This window comes from Tauraco erythrolophus, chromosome 1 (genome assembly GCF_009769465.1).
Source record: "Tauraco erythrolophus isolate bTauEry1 chromosome 1, bTauEry1.pri, whole genome shotgun sequence".
In the NCBI taxonomy this organism is placed as follows: Eukaryota; Metazoa; Chordata; class Aves; order Musophagiformes; family Musophagidae; genus Tauraco; species Tauraco erythrolophus.
The window spans coordinates 43,352,884-43,373,901 of NC_141465.1; positions in this window are offsets into that span (position 1 = coordinate 43,352,884).

Sequence of the window (21,018 nt, forward strand, 5' to 3'; positions counted from 1 at the left end):
CCCGGGGTGGGGCAGCAGGGACCAGGGGCCGGGGCAGCTGCCACCCAGTCACGCCGCAACCCTCCTCCGGATCCCTGCGCCGGCTGGCTCAGCGCTGGCCACCAAATATTTTGCTCCTTTGCTGAAGTGTGCTTGCTAAACGTGGAGGGGAATAGGAGAGCTCTCTTAAGAGTAAACAGTGGGAATGGAGAAGGCGTGAGGCACAGAGCCAGGCTGTGCAGCGGCTTTTCTGCGGATTCATTTTTGTGTAAGCAGAGCTAGAACTGCGAGAATAAAATCATAGATGACAGAGCTGACTTTGATATTTTCATTGATGCAATTCTCCAGTTTTCATCTTTGCGTGAAAGCTCCCTTGCCTAAAAGTGAATCCTGCTTGGAGGGTAGGGTTAGAACAGAAAAAACCTCAAAACGGTAATCATTTGAACAGAAATATTCTAACACAGATAACAAATTCCAATGCATTTCTACATGGAAACTATTTACCGAAAGAAAAGAAACGTATTAAACACGCTAGAGATAGGCTTAGTAGCAGTAGGATCACCAGATTTAAGAACAAGAGGTTAGAGGTTGTCAGTTCTGGCACTGTAAACCAATTAATCTCAAGGTGTTATTGACCTATTTAGTGAAAGCTGGCTGAAGTATCACTTCAGAAGCACAATGCTTGACTAAAGAGGCACAGCTGAGAAGTTAAAAAAAAAATCTACTGAGCCATCAGTTTTTCTATTAATAAGGTCATATTAAAAATGCATAGCCATGTACTTTAAAGTCTGGAGAATTCAAGTAGAAATTTGATTATTTAATTATATGCACCTAGAATTTATTATTTTATAAAAGCATAGTCTAACAGGTAGGGAAACGTTAGTCTATCAAAAGACATTTTCCAAAAATCAGCCCAGAAAGGACCAACAACTGATCCTGAGAGGGTCTAGGCAATCACAAATCAGCATGAGTTAAGTGTTGAGCATCAGAAAGTAAGTAGCGTAATTTCAAAAGTGGCCCTTGCTTTTACATCCATCTTTGTGAGAGAAAAATGAATCAGGAGTTGGCGGAGGGGGTAACAGCTCTTACTGTGCCTCAGAGTTTGATTTTTGCTGCTTCACAGATGAGAAACATCTAAACTGTACATCCTGAAGCATCCATTCCTAACTTCCCACTACTTTAAGATGTGAAACCAAGATTCCCTGTTTTGGCAGCGTGTGGCAGCTAACAACCCTTGGGTGCTCACAGATGACAGCGGGGTTTTGGTACTGAGCTCTTGTGCTACTGGCTCACCCAAGCACATCTAGCAGAGAGGCCTCCCGGGATGTCGTGTCCTCCCTTGTCTGTGTGTGTCACTGGAAGTCCTTGGGGAGACCTCCCTGCTCCGTGCATGCTCCCCTCATGCACTGTTCTTCATCCTGGCTACTCTGCCCCATGTGCACAGCCCCTTTCTCTCAAAGTGCTTTGCCACCTTAGCAGTCCCAGGCATTGGGAGATACTGATTTTTGCGGTTGTTGGTCCCAGCATTCCTGAACCTTTCTAAAAAAAAATTATTGTATTTTTTTTAGAAATCACAAGATTCATGGTTTATCCCTAAGAAGCAGCATCACGCTCATTGTCTCTGTATCCCAAACTGAGATATGGATTTAATGATAAGTAGGGAAGGAACAGGCAGCAGCAGCCGAGAGGCAGGATGAGCTGGCAGATGCAAACAACTGGTGAGACAAACAGCATTACTTCTGCATTATCTCCAGCATATTCTGACTTTCTTACTATTCTGCTTTTTGGATAGACATCCATTTTCTCCAAATCCTCTTCTTTTTAAGTAGGTACCTGATCGCAGTGAAAGTCCAGGTTCCTGCTTCCAGTGCCTCTTTCCAGATGACACTTACCCATCTTTTAGACATCTTAGTGTCTTCTGAACTCAAGGAGAAATTTCCGTACTTGACATACCCATGGCTCAGGACAACTTCTCTCTTATATTCATAGCTCACATATGCCAGACACTGCACATGTCACTACTACATCCCCTTATCCTTGCTACTCCATCCATGCATCAGAAGTGCTTCGTCTTCCTTCTGCAGAGAATTTGGACCTCTCCATCTTCAGTCTCACAGCAGACAGATTTTATCCAGACCTCTTCCAGCCCACGTCACAGAAAACTGTACACTCAAGGCCATATGCAAATTATTTGGAATACACGACTCAGATTGCTATAAAGACATTCAATTTTGTTTGAAGCTGCACAGTTCATAACAGACAGCTATGAATCTAAGACTGAGTGGAATGGTACAGAGATGGTTATTAGTAGAACAAAGAACTGAGGGAGGTTATTTTTTTAATTCACACAACTACTTTTGCTTCAAACTGTGTTCTAAAACTCGTAGCAACAAGTTTATAGTTTTGAATCCATTGAGGCTACCAGCTCTTAGTAAATGTTTGCTTTATCAACTTCTCTTAGCAGCCTTGATCTACGAGCACTTATGTAATTTAATTTTATTTCTTCTGGTCTTGCCATTTTCTTCTTCTTTTACTTTGCCCTTTGGATATACTGCTTTGGTCTTGGCAACTTTTAACGCGCTCTTCTTTGAAATAAGGATATCGCAAGTATGTTGGGTGGTTGAATCAACGACGAAATACTGAGCAGCCCTAAGGTAGCTTTTTTTTTCTTCTTCCTGCTTTTAATTCAGGCCTTGACCAGCTAATCTTAGAAAAGAAGCTAGAGATTTAGTCACTGGAAAACCAATTAAAATGGATCAACTAGAACACGCAGTTTTCGGAATATATAAGATAAAGTTTCTTTATCTCTGTTAACCTATGGTCTTTTGAAAAATAAATTTCCAGACTGGACACATTGTCCAGAGGACGCCTACGGACAATAGAAAGTCTGATTATAAATATACTTCTGAAGAATGAAGCAAAGGAGAATGGTACCTTCTAGAATCACATTTATTAAATCAACTTGAAATTATTAAAATAATGGATTCATCCATTTGCAAAACAAGGCATTACCTTTCAGGCATTATTTCATAATGATTTCATCATATAGCTAAAGTAATTGTGTAAAAGTCGATTAATCTGATGTCAGTTGTCATTACATGCACTGTAATAGTTATTGAACCATTTATGTATACAAAATATTCTATTGCCTTTAAAAATCAAAGGCAGTTGTAAGAAGATAAACCAGTTTGAGATTACATTCAGTTTGCATGTCATTTCTTGTATAATGTGAAATGAAGTTCATTAATGACCTGTCTCTTTATTCTGCTCACAACATGATCAGCAGCATATTGGAAAAATCCATGATACGCATTCTTTTATCGAATGAAGTTATACAGCCTCTGATCCTTGTCTATTAGATGTGACCAGTGTATTTTAAACTGCAGTAAAGCAAAAGAAGAGGAAAAAGAATGTGTGATCTTTCAAATGCAAATTAAAAAATAATATTTAAAATACAAGTTTTGTTATAGGCAAGTTATAGCATCTTTACTCCAATTAAATGACACTTTCCTTTGCAAGTCATTAGCTCAATGGACTGAAGTCTGTTGGAGTCATGAAAAAAAGTATTATTCCGTTTAAGTAAAGGCATCAGATGCAAGCCTTTAATAAACAAAGAAAGAAAATGTCTCCAAAATATATGAACGGTAACTTCAGTGATGTGATTGCAACTTGGAGAGAGCTATGTGTGTTTGGGTGCTACCACTTAGATTGAAGTTCCCAAAAGGAGACATTCAAATCTGATAGTTTTGAAGGTAGCATGTTTCCATGTACCTGTTGTTATTTTTATTATTATTAATAATAATTAACTTATTTATTTTGCTTTTGATACATGGGATAGGGTTAAGCTGTGAGGGGATGTAACCCTATCGATTTTTTTGTGTGTTTGATGACATGGAGACAGGATAGCAATGGAGGAGTGAAAAGCTAAGAATTATGTGATCAAAACAAGGAATTTGTAAAACCATCTTCCTAGAAGGGTGAAGAATGCAGGACTGAATTTTCCAAGGATGTTGTAGTGCTTGAGAATGCAGAAGCTGAGAACTTGGACAAGAGCCATCTGTATCTGTTGATGGAGAGCGGTTCTAAATGACATGCAGAATAAACTTAAGATGAAAGGAGAAGTGAAAGATGTAGTTGTTAAAAAAAATAGAATTGAAGGGTTTTTTTATTGTTGTTTAGATAGAAGACAATAAAACATCTTTGTACTCTGAAGGTAAGGATGCAGAGTTGTTCAGGAGAAAAGCAAAAGAAGTGATATTGGGGACATGAAGCCATGGAGACAAACAGAGGAGATCAAATTAAAAAAGGAGGAAAAATTATAGAACAATAAGAGCAACAAAAGATATAGTGTTCTGGAATTGAAAAGCTGAAATATAATTTTAATTTGGGGTGCTCAGCAGTTCTTTTATGAAGACAAAAATGAAGGCATAAATAGGAAAAAGTGTGATGGCAAGTAAAAGACATTGGGAAGTATACTAATATGTGGAATATACTAATTATGTGGAAAAAACTTGATGTTCTGGGATAGTGATTTTCTGCAAAGTTGAAATGGATTTTTGGATCTGAGCAATGGTTTGACAGTGGAAGTATGCCTAGTTCTAATAGCTGGCTCCCAACCCCCTTGTGGACAGGGACAGTTGTCAACTTTCCTGCCAGCCTACTTTTCCTGGGTGTCTCCTCCCTTTCCTCTTAAAAATTAAGATAGAGAAGAGAACAGACATAACTAGACATTTCTCCTTCTTTACTCACACTTAAAAGTGATCAGTCATGGTGATGGGAAAGCTTTTCTTAGGCATAATGCCATGGAGACTATTTTTAACAACTTGGAATCAGTTAAATTTCTTTTATGTTCACTACATACCATACTTGACTTCTCCACTTTTCGGTTATCTCATCTTGATCTGGGTGATCTGACTTGTCCTACATGAACATGCAAGTATTGCTTGCATCTGCTGTAGTGGGAGCCAGAAATATCAGAGAGTCATAGAATACTAGGTTGGACGGGACCTCAAGGATCATCTGGTCCAACCTTTCTTGGCAAAAACATGGTCTAGACAAGATGGCCCAGCACCCTGTCCAGTGTCCAATGATGGGGAATCCACCACTTCCCTGAGGACATTATTCCAATGGGTGATTGTTCTCATTGTGTACAATTTTCCTCATGTGTCCAATCCAAATCTCCCCAGGAGTAACTTGTACCCATTACTCTTCGTCTTTTCCATGTGACTCTTGTAGAAAGGAAGTCTCCATCTTCTTTGCAGACTTGAAATACTGGAATAAGGTGATAAGGTCTTCCCTAAGCCTTCTTTTCTCAAGGCTGAACAAACCCAGTTCTCTCAGTCTTTCTTCATACAACAGGCTTCCCAATCCTTTGATCATCTTTGTGGCCGTTCACTGGACCCACTCCAGCCTGTTCACGTATTTTGTGTAACAGGGACCAAAACTGAACACAGTATTCTAGGTGTGGCCTGACAAGCACTGAGTAGAGTGGGATAATGACTTTTTTATCTCTGCTGGTGATGCCCTTGTTGATGCAACCCAGCATCCTGTTGGCTGTTTTTTTGCTGCAGCAGCGCGCTGTTCACTCATATTGCGCTTGTTGTCCCCAAGTGCCTTTCAACAGAGCTGCTCTCCAGCCGGGTAGATCCCAGCCCATGCTGCACTCCTGGATTGTGTTTTCCCAGGTGTCAGACTTTACATTTGTCTTTGTTGGACTAATATATACTAATATAAATGCTTTTGAAAGTCAGGCCTCTAGATTTCAGCTGGCTGTGGGAGTGGGACATGGAGAAATGAACAAATAAACAAAATGCTTCAAAGCAGCTTGTCCTGATTAAAGGCATGCTACCACAGAGGCCTTGGTATCCAGTTTAATGGAACCAGCACACATGTGGTCCTTACAGTCTACTGTGACTGCATGCTGTTTTGCAGCCTTCGAAGGAACAAATTCATTCAAAGCATAGATTTTGTATTTATCTTCATTTCTACATTATAGACAGCTATAGGAATGCAGGCTGGAGGAGATAAAATGAAAGGCACTATGTCCAGATCTATTTGCAAAAGGAAGAATTGAATTTACTTGTAAGGTAGAGAGAACTGACTACTCTGTGACACTGTATACTTTCATTTTTCAGACTGAGTGACGAGTTAACCTAATTTTGAGATTTCACAGCACTCGATAAATGAAGATCAGTATCTTTAACAGAAAGAAAGGTCATAATTTTGTTGTTCCTTACATGGCAAGCTTTGTAAGGGGAACAGATATTCTGCTGGATACTTCTGAATTTTAATAAAACTAGAAGCAGTGGTTACTCCTTACCTTGACTAGATACTGAAGAAGGAAATCAAGATAATTCATTGCCTTTGACCTGTGAGCTCTAAGGGAAAAGAATAGGTACGCAACACTGTAGGCAGAAAGTGTATAGAAGTTACTGAATCTTGCCTTTTTTTCTCTCTGATCTGAATTTGTAGCTGGATGCTTTTTTTTGTAAGCTCCAGAGAAGCTGTGTAATATGAAAAATGTTTTGAAGCCATATTTAATACTGTTCCTTCTCCATGTCTTGACTTAAGGCTTAATTTTGAAGTCTTCCTGATGCACATCGTTAGAACTAATTTGAATCAATTTTGTATCCTCATTTACTTTGTCTATAAATTAGCAGAAGAAAGGCCTACTACATCTAGCATGACATATTTTGATGAATGTAAAACATCAGCTGGAAAGCTTCACATTTCTTCAGAGTGGAGTTAGCTCTTCAAAAATACTCTCTAGAAACATAAGACTTATTAGAGGGTCTGTAGAAACAAGTAGGAACTCAGACTAATCCATAGTGCCTTGGGGAATAAAAACATTTTAGCTTATACAACTGTCATCTCTTAATTGTATATTCCTGTTCCAGATCTCCCTATGAAAAAAAGAGTAGATAACTTTTCATTAAAAAATAATTATTTTAGAAGTATCAATTAATTTATGTATACAAGTGAAATACAAGATGGTATGGGAATGGAAAAGCATTTCGATAGCTTTCCGTTCTGTTAAGCAGTTCTTCAGAAACATATCACAGTATGGAAAAGCAGATAATTTAAATTGACTGACCTCTATATGTTTTTCCTGCCTCTCATTAGATTTAGCCGTGAGTGCAGTTTTGTTTTACAAGAAATAAGGAGGGATAACAAGCTGAAGAAGTGATTATAAGGTGAAGATTGTGGGTGGGCAATAACCATTAAGCATTTTTTATGCCTAATTACAGAAATGAAAACAGACTCAAATCCTCAAATGAAACTAAAAGCGAGTGATATTTAAGTCATGAAAAGGAAACAGTTGGAAAAAAAAAACACCCTAGGAAGTTGTCATCAGAACCCCTCCACGTGCAGATTGAGCAAAAAATCTCTTCTTGAACTTTGCAATCTTAAATGCTAATATATTTTCCATTCTTAAGGGAAAAATATAGACTCTACCATTACTTACAAACAGCTAGACTAATTGTTAAGTTGATGTGCAAAGGATGCTTGAAAGCATGAGAAACATTTTATTTGATTATTATTATTTATTCAGAGATGAGTCTGTGTGTATACGTTGCAGAGCTTTTGATTCAGACCAAGGTGAATTTTGAAACAAATATTGCAAGTGAAATGAGAGACAGAAACTGAATTTTGTATCTACTGCAATTGTACAAGCAAGGAGTAAAATAATCTGTGAAGATTAGATCTTTTAATTTGAGTTATGTGACCTATTATTTGAGTAAAGAGTTTTTAGAGAAGTACAGACACATTTTCTTTGATGGTATTCAGCATCTAAACCATTAAAAATATATCTCATAATCACCATAAATAATTAGCTTGATGATTCCTGTTTCTGTTTATGCTTGCAGAAAATCCAGGGAGGATAATGTTAATTTCTTGCATTTATTTCTTTGCAAATATATCTTAATGGATTCCTATTGGCTTTTTATTCCTTTGTGAATTGACTTTGAGCAGCTCACTGTGAGTACTCAGCTGAGATTCAAGCAGTGCATGCTGATTTGCCATATAAATGGAGTCAGATAGCATTGATTTCTTGCCCTGATTGAAGGCTTTCCATAAGCTATCAGGACATCAAATCATTCAGAAAGAGGTAGCAGCTAGATCGGATTAGACAAGTTTAGAAAATTTCAAACCTTTCCTGGCCACGCACGCCTTATGTGAAGCATCTTTACTAGAAAGAAACAAATATAAGTCAAGATTTTTTAGCTGGATGCAGAGTTTATGTTTAATTTTCCCCTGTGCCCTTCCACCCAAAGGAAAGGAATTCCTGTAGCAGTGGCTGGGCTGCTCTGGGAGTAGATGCTTCCCCCTCTGGACTCTCCAGCTTCAACAACACCTTAAACTCAATGAGCCTACTCAACATTTTCAGTGATACAGGCATGCGAGGCTGGGATAAATGAAGTGAGATTTAACTATCCAGGGCTTTGGGGGTTTCAAAACTGTCCTAAGCAGTGTCCCGTATCACACCAGTTGTGTTCTTTCTTATGGGAATTGTTGAACATAGAATCATACAACTTGCTTTCCACAAGTATTTGTGTGAAGATACATTGATGTTTGCAGAAAACTAAAATAAAAAGGATCAAGTACAGTCAGTGTAAGATAATTTTAAAGCTGAGCAAACAGGAACTTTCAGAGGTAGTTTTTCATCTTCTGGTAGCTAGCTACTAGCCTGAAAATAAACAAATTCTCAATAAAAGCTTTATTTTAATGAAGATTTTCATTACTAGTGAACAAAGTAATCTGTAAATGGAGAACATGGTACTAAATATAAAGTCATGGCGCAGAAGCTAGACAGCGTGAATGAATTCTGAAAGATTGGTAGGTTCAACGGACATGTATCATTTGTCCAACCTCCTCTGCTTCCTTTTAATTGTGTTTGGTGTCTATAAGCTGTAGTGCAAGACTTCTCCTGCTATACACCTGCTTCACCTGCAAGTAAAAAAAGCCCAAATTTGCATAAAAAAACTAGGTTTGAATCAAGTTTTAATTCAACATACACGCTGTTGCAATGGTAGAGGTATCACTGCACACAAGACAGTAAGTTCCTGAGTTCTGTGTGAAAATCTAAATAATTTAGGTATTTGGGTAGTTCTTAGGAATAGAAAAAATATATTTAAGGGATTTTAGCATTAATATATGCAACAGCTGCAATTGAATTTGAGAGCCAAATGACTGATTCTGAGGAAATATGTAGTCTTCCTCACATTAACAGTCTGATTTAATAATGTAGTTATATTTAGGGTAGTCAAAATGTATCTCAATGTATATCTGAAAATGTATCTCAATATATAGCTAAAACTGTATTCGTTTTCATGGTTCAAGCAATTTTGTTTTAAATTCTTTTTATAAGGTTTAAGCTATAATGCATTTAGGAACATGTTAGCTAAATTGACCTGTGCAGTGGTAATGTTAGTCCACAGCTCCTGTAATTGAAACACATTGCATAACACGGTTTTAAAGATGGGATATTTCTTGGCTTAGACGTGTCCTGATTATAAGATCTGACTCAAAGCAATTTCCTTCGGGATCTTTAGTCTCAGATGGATCACAGTTTTAAAACAAACCGCTTGCCCTCCCAAAGAGCCGCATGAATTTGACAGATCTTTTCATTATGCACAGCTTCGTGAAGTACTGAAATGGGTGTGCTGCTATGAGTTATTTATTGATTAACGTGCAAGTGTGACGATATTCTTCAGACAAATGTTTGAAAGTGAGCAGCAAGTGGTCGAAGCAAACATAGAGCTAGAGACAGAGGACCATGCCTTAACCTCTGATGTGATTATGCAAGAATTACAGCTAGCTAATTGAAAAAGCAATTTTTTGTACACAATGCCTGTGAAGGAAAGTTTGAAACTGGATGTGATCATAAGCAGTATTTTCTTATCTCTCTGAGTCTGCAGAGTCTGAAACAACATCTCTGAGCAAAGAAGCCAGTGTAACACTTGTCAAGCGCAAGCCATTTTTGAAACTTGTTTTTGATGTGTAGAACAGAAAAAGAGAGGAAGAAAGAGACCAGCCAAACCAAACCTCCTCTGTTGCTGTTTCAAACCCAGAGAAGCAAGCCCAGCTTCAGTGCTGCAGACACTACATGGGGGTTCAGGCAGTACCTTCAACAGATGCCCTAGTCCACATTTCCAGTCTCTTCAGCAGTGTACTCACCTTCGTTTCTTACTGGTTTCACTTCAACAAGGGCTGAGTGACGTACAGTATCATTTATTTCAACGCCAGCAGAAGGGTGTTCAACCAGCATGCACTCTGTGGTTGACTTGGTGTGGCAGGCAAGGCGAATGTGTAAACAGGATCTGGAAATGGAGGAGAAAAAAAAGGTCTTATTACATTTTGAACAATTTCTCTGTCCCACTTCAAGATGGGAAATCTGAGCCCATGCCATCTGGTTACCTACCATATGCTAATTCCACCCAGGATAATTTTCCAGAGCTCTTTCTGTGCCTGTATTTTGATGGGAGGATTTCTGAGCTCTAGCAGCTCTTAATTCTGGTTCAAATATTAGTGCCAGGCAGCCTATGGACAGGAAAGATCTCATTATTTTTCGTTTGGATTCCACATTTGACAGGAACTGTAGCAAATGAATTATAAAAGGCTGGTGAAAGGATGCATCATCATCCTGACATGCAGTTCACGTGTTGCTTATGTTAAAATACTGTTACTTCTCAAAGGAGTTTTACTAGGCAGACAGATTTTAAAGGCTCTCTCAGTGGATGACATACAGTCTCACTGCTGCCTGAAGCTTTCAGCTTCCAGATATTTCCAAAACCAGACCTCCCTGAACCTGTGGTTTGTGTGGTGGAGCACTACCCTCAGGACTGAGGTGTCTGCAAATCAAAAGATAGGTAATCCAAGGAAGTAAAAGGTCAGAAGAAACAGGGATTTGGGTACTTCTCAGAAATGGGAAAAAGATATTCTTAAGGGAGTTTAAAAGATTCAGGATTTCTTTATCTACTCATCTTTTTAAGGTGGTAAAACATTAAAAATGCCAAAGATGTAGTTCACAGCAGGGCCAAAGGGAGGTTAAATTAATCTCCACACTCAAACAGCGATGGTTAATTCTCGTTTGTGAGCTGTGAAAGTGCCAGTTTATTCATTCCTAAGACTTTACAAACAGAAGGTGAGAACAAAGGCAGAAAGGCAGACTCATTTGTGTTTTTTTCTGATGTAGAAATTAATGTTCATCAACTCACTTTCTCTAATGACTCACTGAGACAGCAAGAAAGTAAAAGCATCTCATTTGCTCTGCAGATCAGGACATAAATATTCTATTTCCATGCCACTGTAAGAAAGAGGCATTGCACATCTCTTTTTTGGAGTTGTCTGGCTGTTTTACTGTGCATAAATATAATAACTGTTATTTTCTGTCATTTTCCAGCATTTTTGTGTTCTCTTAAACACAGGCATGCAGGCGGTTGAGCTCTATTGTTTCTACTGCAAGTGCAAACCCAGAAATCTTCATTGAAGTCAGTGCCCTGGTATAAACCAAGATGAACACAGAACATACACAACTTAAAGACCTAAGATACAGGGAGCTACAAAATGGCCATAAAGCATGTGTACGATGATTGTGGAAAAATTCTCTTGCCTGTGAGCTTTGTAACACTGCTGGATGCAAGAAATATTCCAGCACTCGGGTGAGCTGGGATGCAGGTGGGGTGAGAGTGGGCATAAATAAATGAGAGATGAGAAGAGGCTTGGCTGTGATGAACTTGGCCTTGGCTTTTCTGCACCTACATGAGAGCTAGCAAAGCAAAGGTATGACTGAGGACTGATTTAGTCTCTATCTGCTGAGCAAGTTTACAGGGACTGAAAATGGGAGGTGTGAACTGTCACATCTTTGCCCTACTGACCAGCAGTACCGCTCCTATCAGACAGGAAATCTCGCAGCCGTGCTCTACCTGCTGGCCCCATGTTGATGATGAGGTGTCAGATGCCCCACAGCAGGCTATGAAGTTTGGAAGGTGGGAGATGTGGCTGAGCACATGTCAAGGCCTGTACTGCAGTCCTGGGCACTGGGCGAGGGTGGTATTTTTGGTTTTAATGTGTCTTAGATGAGCTCTGTGATTTTTTGGATGTGCACTACCCGCAGCAGCAATCACTTAACGCATCATTAGATTTTGCAAGAATTGGCTGGTACGGGCTCCTTTACAAGAGGAGAAATGATTTTCCTGGCATCACATTTTATATAAGTGCACTATTAGTCATATGCCATTGCTGGTATGTTTGACTTGTTTGTTGTCTAATATTTGAGGTGAACACTATTTAAGATTTATTTTGTAATTTTCACTATGCCAATGTAAAACAGAGTTTTTTGCCATCAGGTTGGAAAAAAATTACCTCTTGATGCAAAAAGGGTGTCAAGATTTGAAACTTCCCAGTGATAAATGACAAAGGCACCAAATATACCTTGTTCCTATATATCACTTCTTTGACTATGATGTGATTTTTATATAACATTGTGGGTTTCAGTCTTGTCCCCAGAATACCCTTGGAACTGAGGAGTGCTGTCCCAGCAATGTTATTATGCTGACAAAAAGATTTTGATTTTTAGACAGTTATAAAATATATGAATACAGGTATAATGTTTTAGTTGCATAAGGTAATACCAGGAATAGCTCGCCAGTCATCTTAATCAGATCATCATTCACTCAAAAACCCCAATAATTTGCAGTATACCTTTTCTAAATGGAGGTCAGAGAAGACACTGGTAAGGTCAGCAATTAGTGCTGATACTGAAAGCCAGCACTCAGTAGATGGGACAGTAATTACGAAATATATAAAACTTGAAATATTTCACATGAGAGGCTGCTGGAGTCTTGGGGTCTTTTTTGATTCCTATGAATTCTCATCCTCTTACACTCATTAGTGCTTTCTGATTTGAACAGATCCACAAATTAAAGGAAGAGCTGTCTTGAGATCATTACCTCTCCAGTCTTTTTGACTTAATACTGTTGATATTAAGTCATCGTTTTCAAACCTTCCAAAATCTGATCAGAGCTCTAAAATGACATTGCACCGCATCTGTTCCATTCAGTTATGCCCATTTAAAATAATTATAATACAAATTCCTTCTTGCTGAGAAAACTCTGGACAGCTGGAGTCTTCCCTTTAACCTGCATAAAACTCACGGGCGTCTCATCTTTCTTGTTAGCAATTCTGCATAACATTTCTCCTGCTAGTGCAATTTAAAGCACCTGGTTGCCTGAAGTAAGGTCAGGAAGATTGAAATGATGAACAATTATGCTCTGTGCTTTTTTAACAATATAAATGCATTAGGTAACTGTAAACGTTTATTTTTTCATTGCAAGAACAGTTGCAGAACTAACTTGGAGGTTTGCTACATTTCTGAATAACAATTGCCTAAATTATTCCCATCATTGGAAAGATGCTTGCAAACGTTGTAAACGTCAAGAACAATTTTAGGTTAAGGATCTAAGAGAAAATGGGTAGCTGAAAACTTAGCTCATCAATAACTCAAAATAGTTCTGGGAGATACAATCTATTTATCGGCAATGCTTGATCTAAAACTGAATGCCTGTATGGGTGTGACTGCTGTTATGTGCCACAAGGTGTCATTGTTTTACCAATATCAGCTTTTAAAAGCCACACTGTAGGAAAATATGCAAAAATCCGTCGCCTGGTGTTTTAAGAACTTGGAAACATGCACAGATAATTATCTAGTTTTTAGCTGCTTCAGAAAATGGCAACCTGTCAAAGACTAAATCAGAAAGATCTCCTTGACACCTACTAATGTACCAGCAAGCTTTCAGGGTCTTCAGGCTGGTGCGTTTTCCCTTCCTCGTGTAAAGGTGTGCCGTGTGGCCGTTCGATCCCCTTACCTTGGATACATGGTAAGGAATTTTATTTTAATTCTGTTTCGATGGCTTGGAGGATGACACGTGGCATGGTGACAGTGAAGGTCAGGGTCACAGCCACTGCGCCTCCTCCCGTCCGGCTGCTCGCCCTGGTCCTGCTTGTCACCAGGACCTGTGAGGTTGTGCTGGTATTATTAGTGCAGCGCTTCGTATGACACTGAGCCTGTTACACAGACACCAGGTAGGATACCGTAAAGAAGAAATTCTACTATGAAGCTCATATAGGAAACAAATGGGCTTGAGCATTACTCTTACAGTATTTTTTGCAACTGCAGCGGCTAAATAAACTCCCAAGAATAATTATCCATTCAGGAGATTTTCCAGACAGATAACTGCTTGGCAAAGCATGGCTAAAGTTTCTCAGAGAAAGCCTGGGGTGGGGGTAACCTTCACTTCAACAGGGCTTGTCTGGCGCAGTGCTGGGAACTGACTGCTCAGCCGGGATTTCCCCTCTGCTCCGAAAAGGAACCACAAAGGGAGCTGCTCAGCCATTGCACTGTTTGCTCTGTGCTCAGGGAGGCCAGAAACACTGTTCCAAAACGAGTTCATTATGCAAAAATCTTCAAAAAAGCTTGAGGATGAAAGAGAGAGGGAAAAGGAGGGAGCAAGATGAGTTGGCTCACAGGCGCGGCAGGAGAGACCCGGCATTTACTTGCAAGGCTGGAAGAAGCTCTGGGAAAGAGGATGTAGCAAGGGAGCTGTAAGGGCATGTTGTGCAGCGGACGAGGTGGTATTGCTTGGGATTTCCTGCCCAGGTATGTATGACCTTGGAGAGGATGTTTGAGTTTCCTAACATGAAATGATTGAATAGGAAACTTTGATGTGTTAATAGGAACCTGTTGGTATATTACACAGGCATTCACTGTTGAGACCAAAGATGATGAACTGTGAGTTAAGAAGGCCAGATACAGCCATCCTATGTGTATCCATAGATCATAAAATTAGGAACCTATTGCTGAAATAAAATAAAATAAAATAAAATAAAATAAAATAAAATAAAATAAAATAAAATAAAATAAAATAATAAAACAGATATCCTAGGCATTAAATCATATTGCTGTCAGCTGAAAATGGATGTTAAAGGCAGTGAGTAGATGCTTGATTCTGTAATCTGTTTTGGAAATTTCAGTGAACCTTCCAAAACTTCAAAACCATTGGAAATCTTTCTTCATCCTGGGATGAAGATTACTGACAGAATAGCCTGTGAAAAGCTTGCTGGAAATTGCTGTCTAAATCATTACCTTTTCTGTCCATAAATAGTGACACTCTCTAAAGTGTATTCAAGTATAGAAAAGAGGGAATTTATCCACAAGAGTTTGCTGGATTATGGAAAGACATTAGGCTATGTACTTGATATCAATCAGATTGCCGTAGGGAGAGGAAAATAAAGCTCTGTGGCCTCAACTTTTCTTGTGAATTTTAACGCTTGTTAGTTAGAGATACATTTTTTGAGCAGTCAGAGAGCTAAGCTTTTACTGAGGATCCTTTCTGCAATTCAGTATTGATTTTTAAAAAGTCGGTAGTAAAAAAACCACACAGATCCTTCTGTCTGGTACTCCTGCTTTTCTTTTCTTACCAGTGAATGCACCAATTGTCACACAGTGTTTGTTGGCAGCAGCAGCAAGCAGTGGGATATCCATTGCACTACGTGCTGGTGTCTCTTTTCATCCTGCTTTCAGCTCACATGGGTGCACGTCAGGTTTCTGTGTGTTTAGCTCTTTCACCCTGCTTTTCTTTCTGCCTTCATTAGGTTTCACTAGTTCATATAAGTATACTTTTAAGTATTTAAACTGAAAATCAGGCTTCACAAAACTGGTGTTTACAGTAGTGGTAGTTAAATCTTGTACTGACAAATAGAGCATGGCTCATGTCTCTGGGACGGGAGGTAAGGTAAGATCTTCATGAGCTGTGTGAAATCTTTTCCCCAGGCTGTCAAGGGTGCCTATCACCTTTGCTAATGATTCCCCAAATATTGCTGTCATGATCTCTTTTCAGCTCAAACTGTAAGCCATGGCGATCTATTTCCCATGAGATAGATAGCTTGCTTTGTGTATAAACTGCACCTCAAACCAAATGGAAAATACTAAATAGCAATAACGTTTCTGATGGAAACTACCTTCCACAGAAGGGCTCAAAATGTCATGTAACAGTTACAAAGATAATGTCTCATTCTTTATAAAAAAAACCCACCGAACCAGGAGCTTTTACTGTACACTTTATGTGTTCAGCCAAGGAAGAGGTGAAACTTCAGCCTTCTCTTTTGCCTCCTTGTGTGCCTGCATGGATGCTGCAGTGTTGGCTCTGGCCACCATTTGCAGCTCTGGCTGTGAAGATGTGGTGGGGATTTGTGGAGTGAGACCTCAGAGAGCCTCACAGTCGCACCCTTCCCAGTGACACCGTCTGCTGCTGGCCGCAGGTCGTGACATGGCCCTTCTTCCTCCGCAACCTTGGGGAGAACAGCCCGAGTGCCCCAGTGCTGCTTCAGCCCCACTGGAAACATTTCTCTGGCGTTTGGAGCCGCGAGGCAAAGAAACGTTCGTATTCCTTTCAGGGTTTGACAAGCCTCATTTCATAAAGGCTTTTTGCATTTGCCAGATTTACAGTAGCTGATCGGGAGCTGTTTATGCAGGCGCAGCTTGGTCCCTGAATACCTTCCAGGCAGTGTGTTATCATGTACTGGCTTTGTATAGCCTGCTTTTTACACAGTAGGTATTCAGTAGATTCACTGAGTACAGTCAAGCTGTCACGCATCAAAGAAAGGGACAAAAAAATCAAAATATTATTTGCCTTTCCAGAGTCCTTCTAGGCTGCCCCCAGTAGCACACAATGACGACACTCAGTGCTCAGTCAGACCTTGCTCTTGAAATACGTATCCGTGCACAATTACCACTGACCACGACGAGGGCTGGCATGAGTCATGCTGATGTGACAACAGCAATATAGGGGCAGTCTGCCCAATTTTGGTACTCCCTTCATCAGGTCATGCAAATAATTATGAGAGCTGTGTGGACACTGAATGCACTAACAGGTGGGATACAAGTTAACTTCAACATGGGGAAGAGAAACTCAGGAAGATTAGAGGAGACCGCCCTAATAGTCAGCTTTTGCAGACACTGGGTTTAACCTGCTCTTTCAGCTCCAACTGGACTGTATGGATTAACTGGACAGGTGAGTCAAGTGGATGATTTTAATCTGTGGAAAAGATAAAGAGATAATGAGATCACCCCTTAGAATAACTCGTCTGAGTATAAAGAGGCTGTTACTGAAGACCACTTAAAAAACACGTGTCTAGTGACCAAATTATTTTTCATTCATTCCACTGTCATTATGTTAATTAAAAGAGGTACAGATGCACATCTACCAGCCTCTCACTAATGTTCAAAGGCACTTAACTCCTATTTTTGCCTTTGAAAATCTCCTCCCATGATACCTAATACATTTCCATCAGTCCTTCATGCTCAGCATTTATCACATACGCAGTAATCCCTATCTTCTGCAGCTTCTGTGCTGACAAATGTTAGCCCCATATTTCAAAAAATTAATAACCACAGGGACACATTTCAACTTAACAGAAGCTCAATATTGTCTTGGTTTCCCACAGCAACCATCAGGAATCTTGGAAGAAAATGGGTCAAATGAAAATGTAATGTGGCAAAATAGTAGGCAGAAGTATCATAGTCTGCTTTCTGGAAGATGGCTGCACAGCTGTTAAGATGAGATGTGTTTTACACACCAATTCCTCTAAATTTTTCTAATTAAAAATATAATTCGTATGGTAGGAACACTTGACCCATTTTGGATAGAGAGCAAAATAAATGGGTCAAAGGAAAGCAGCACGTGCTTTCACTTCTGCACGGCATTTTAGCAATGCATTTTCTAGAAACTTATGCACAAAACTAACTCTGTTTTTCTTGATTGTCATAAAGATTATAAATTTGACAGTTAAAGCAATCTGTAGGGCAGATAACAGCAAAGTACTGACCTAGGAACAACAGGAATTTAATTTTAGGACAGCTTTCTTTAACGCTACCCTTGGTTAGTAAGATGTGAATACCTTACAGTTTTATATTGCTTTTCTTGCTGCTATTTGTTGTTTAATCACGGAAGCATTTGGGAGAATCTGTGATGCCCTAGAGAACTACCGTATACAATACAGAGACCGGAGAAGATTTTTTAAAGATTCTTATGGTCCTTCCCCAAAGACAATCTGTTCTTTGCAAAAGATAAGCTATATATACTAGTGAATGATGCTAACTTTCGAAAAAGTATGAAACAAAACAAACAGGGTTTAAATAGATCAGGTACTTGGATGGAAAATAAAGTATGTCTGAACTTAGAAATACTTTGGTTAATAAATCCAAAGAAAATGTCAAATTTTGAATTAAGTAGCTCAAGCTTGAGAAAAATGTACAGATTTAACATTGCTACCTTATTTTGAGTAGGAATTGATTGCAATCTATTGAATTCAATGAGGAGAGTAAATGTTCCTCTTGATAAGCTGACAAATAGAACTTCAGAACAGAAATGCTATCTTTATATAAACTCAGGAGGGCAACAATCTTCTCTCCAAATAGTATATTGCTTTGGTTTTTCTTGAAACACTTCCCAAATGCCCTCTGTAGAGTTTGTCATTTCTCATATGTTAGCTGCTTCTTCATTCACTGGACTGAGTAGTGTGAAGCATTATCAAAGAATGGTTTGGGTTTGTTTCGTTGTTTTGGTTTGGTTTTGGTGTTTATTTTTTTTTGGCTGGAAGGCATCATAATATCCAGGTCTTTTCTTTTCAGTTACATGCATTATGAAATAAATCCAAAGATGACCTCTTTCTTCTGCTGGTTCTGTTCAAAATTGTTGCAGGAGAAATGTGGCATTGAAATTTTATATTTGGTTATTTTGTTTTTGCTAAATGCTTCCTCCATGCTTTCTACACTTTTCTGTCCTCTGATGACAAATACTAATTACTGTCTACAGAGTTCTTTCTCTTCCTGTTTGGCCGTGTCCTGCCTTAAAACCTATTTCCCACCAGGAAGCGGTCTGGACTGAGTGATCCTCTCTTACGGCTCTGAGCAACTTGTGCCACAGGGCACATCCCCCTCCATTACTGGGACCTGCTGAGCCACCATCCCAACTCCGTAGAAATACTGACATAGGGCTGAGTGGAGGTGGGTGAAACCCCTTGCTTCTCACAGAGTCTCCTATCCTGTATCACAAACAGCAATCTTTGTTCTGATCCATGTGTTATAGGCATATGAACTTGAGATTATTTTCTACACATAATTTATAGAATCATAGAATCATGGAATGGTTAGGGTTGGAAAGGACCTCAAAGATCATCTAGTTCCAACCCCCCTGCCATGGGCAGGGACACCCTCCACTACACCAGGTTGCTCAAAGCCTCATCCAACCTGGCCTTGAACACTTCCAGGGATGGGGCATCTACAGCTTCTCTGGGCAACCTGTTCGAGTGCCTCACCCCCCTCAGAGTGAAGAATTTCTTCCTTAGATCTAATTTAAATCTACCCCTTTTCAGTTTAAAGCCATTGCCCCTTGTCTTATCACTAATTTTATACAAAGACCATGGTATTCTGCTTTTACAAATAAACAGGAAAGAAATTAAGCATTAGCTACCAGCTGTTGAGCTTACCGTCAGCTATTTTTGGAACAAACTGTGACTAAAACTATGTAACAAGGGGACTTGCATAATAGAATTTACTTTATTCTGCATTATAATGTAAATATCTATGGTCCTATGACTCCAGCCACAGTATTTTATATGAAAATAGCTGATAATGCAAACCAGATTTCACTACTGCTGAGACCTTGCTCTCTGATCTTTCTTCCATTCATTTGGGGAAAAAAGATACAATTTCCCTCCAAATGTCTCCCCCAAAAGCTTTTAAGAGATAAACCTTTCCCCCCTCCTTTATTCTAATGTAAACTTGAACCCATAAAATTTCGTTAAAAGAGTGTAAATCTTTCCCCTCCAGAAGTTATCTGCCATGTTTCTTCTTATCCTTTGGATGACTGCAGTAATTTTTATACTGTGCTGTCGGGAGTGTAATGTTAAGTGCTTCATTAATGATGATTTGTGCCATTGAAAAGTTTAAAATGGGCAGATCCTGGCAAGGGCTTGACATTATTTATTTTCGTTCTTTGTATTAAACTCTGCAAAGAACATTTTAAGAGCAGTTTTGCTTCTGCTTGGGGATGCTATAAGCAATATTTCACATGCCATTGCCTCAGAGACAGCATTAATCCAGGAGAACAATAATAATGGCTGCACACATTGCTAATAAATATTTGCATTTATTTGTAATAAAAGGGATACATTTCACTGTGTGAAAGGAAGGAGAGAAGTAGAGAGATGCTTGTCTGCATTTGGAAATGATGATGATTCCAGAGATTTGCTGCTTGAAGGGTTAAGAAATAATAATTGGACCTCGAGGACCCAGGCCCCGCAGAGCGTGGTACGGTAGTGCAGCAGAAAGAAAATGTAACTGGAAGCTGGAGATTGCCCTGGGGGACAGGCAGGGGCTCCCTAGGGTACCTTGCTTCGAAAGAAAACCAGGGATTACACTTAAATTTGGAGGTGGGGAGGGCTAGAGAGGAACAGGAGATGCCTCGATGCTCTGACGTGCTGATGGATTTAGCTCCTGACCTGGCTCCTGGATTGGGACTTGGTCCTGGATTTAGGGATGTTCAGTTTGTTATTCACCTGGAGAGTGAACCAGGGGGCAGAACTCATGCCAAAATACAGGTGGGATAAAATAGTCACAAGGCAACTTAGTGTATGAAAACTGAAAGACTTTTTTAACATTTCACTGTCAATTTGAATATCAACATTTTCTTTTCTTCTCTCCCCACAGCATGTTATAACATATGAGGAAACAGAGGCTTATTTGCTAAGCAAAATTCTTTGTACTAAGACCAATACAGGGTGGTATAAAATGCATATGTTTTTGTTGCTTAACTACAATTTTTGCAAGATGCTATAAAAACATGAAATTTATTGGAAACAAATTTGATGGAAATGTAAATTTTTGTCTATTTGATATACAAATAGACATTTTACTGCAGTGTAAATTTCATGTGACCTCATTCAAACACCAGGCATAGGGAATGTCAAATGATAGGT